Source organism: Engraulis encrasicolus, chromosome 20 (assembly GCF_034702125.1).
Source record: "Engraulis encrasicolus isolate BLACKSEA-1 chromosome 20, IST_EnEncr_1.0, whole genome shotgun sequence".
NCBI lineage: Eukaryota > Metazoa > Chordata > Actinopteri > Clupeiformes > Engraulidae > Engraulis > Engraulis encrasicolus.
In genome coordinates this window covers 43316475-43317628 of record NC_085876.1, presented here as the reverse complement: position 1 = coordinate 43317628, position 1154 = coordinate 43316475, and the positions used below count along the sequence as shown (strand labels likewise).

Genomic DNA, 1154 nt, shown 5'->3' with positions numbered 1-1154 from the left:
CTTGAAATAATGAGTATTGTTGCACTTACCTTTGATTAATCACATAGGCTGCATGTTAAACTAAGATAACCCAAATATAAACATAAAATGCATCTTTCTTTGATTTAAACTTGTCATGATAACAAAGGGCGCCCAAACATCCACAACTCCCGGTAGATAGGTCTACTTCTAGCAGATATTACTGTTTAAAGACTTAGCCAAATGGAAAAGACAAGGGAAGGCCAAAGTAGCCTATGTTTTCAATTGGTTCAATTAAATCAAATTTGTTTATTAGACAAACACAGTTTTAAATCCACCAAAGACGGACCAGGACAATCAAACAAAACAAAAAAAACACAAAAATAAACTTTTAATTAAAATATGAATAATTACATATGTGCAGACTATGTGCACTCTCAGCCTCTGAAGCATCTTATTTGTTAAGATAAGAAAGCAAACACAATACTAAATGAAAACAACTGAAGTATAAACGTGTACATAAATAAAACATTTACTACACATTTCCAAGAGTGGCTGTTATTCTGATATCATCCAGGAAGACCGTAATGGTGAGATTAGAAAAGAACATTTTCTCAACTGGAGTTGTTTTGGAGTGTGTGGGAGAGTCAAAGGAAATGTTGGGAGTGTGTGTGTGTGTGTGTGTGTGTGGGTGGGTGTGTGTTTGTTTGTTTATGAGTGTTAGCCGTTGTAAATCGAATACAAACCCACAGGCTCAACTAGCTTATTAGGTACTTATCTAAACACTGTTGCACTGAAATGCTGACAATATTTTGGTAATAACAATTAATTCGCCTCGCATCTTTGTTTCAGTTGGCCAAGTGGTTGCTTACCGCAACACCACTAGGTGTGCGCAAGTTCATTGCACTGCCAGACACAGACCTTGATACCAAAACTTTAGGGAAAGTGTGAGTGTTAGGGTGGGCACATGTTGCCAGTACGGCCTGGCAGTCCTTCGAGAAGTCCTCCATGTCCTCTTGTATTTCGAAGTCGAACACAAAGGGCTCCATGTCCACCTCCACTCCTCTACCCGTCCTTTCAACCCTTATTGGTCAGCAGTCACTGCACAGCCTGGTGGATGTCCGTCAACAGCAGGAGCTCATTCTAAAACAAAACCATTCAAGATGTGTTAATTGTAGACACATACTGTGTCTCAG

The 1154-nt window shown here is 39.1% G+C and overlaps 1 long non-coding RNA gene across 4 annotated transcripts in view; it reads right to left on the bottom strand.

Annotated features, from left to right (window-relative positions):
* Positions 1-393: 393 nt before the first annotated feature.
* LOC134435921 (uncharacterized) overlaps positions 394-1154 on the bottom strand; it is a 7901-nt gene continuing 7140 nt past the window's right edge. For all 4 annotated transcript variants that reach the window (XR_010032131.1, XR_010032133.1, XR_010032134.1 and 1 more), the window contains one exon: positions 394-1101. This is a non-coding gene — a long non-coding RNA (uncharacterized LOC134435921). The remainder of the gene's footprint in view (positions 1102-1154) is intronic.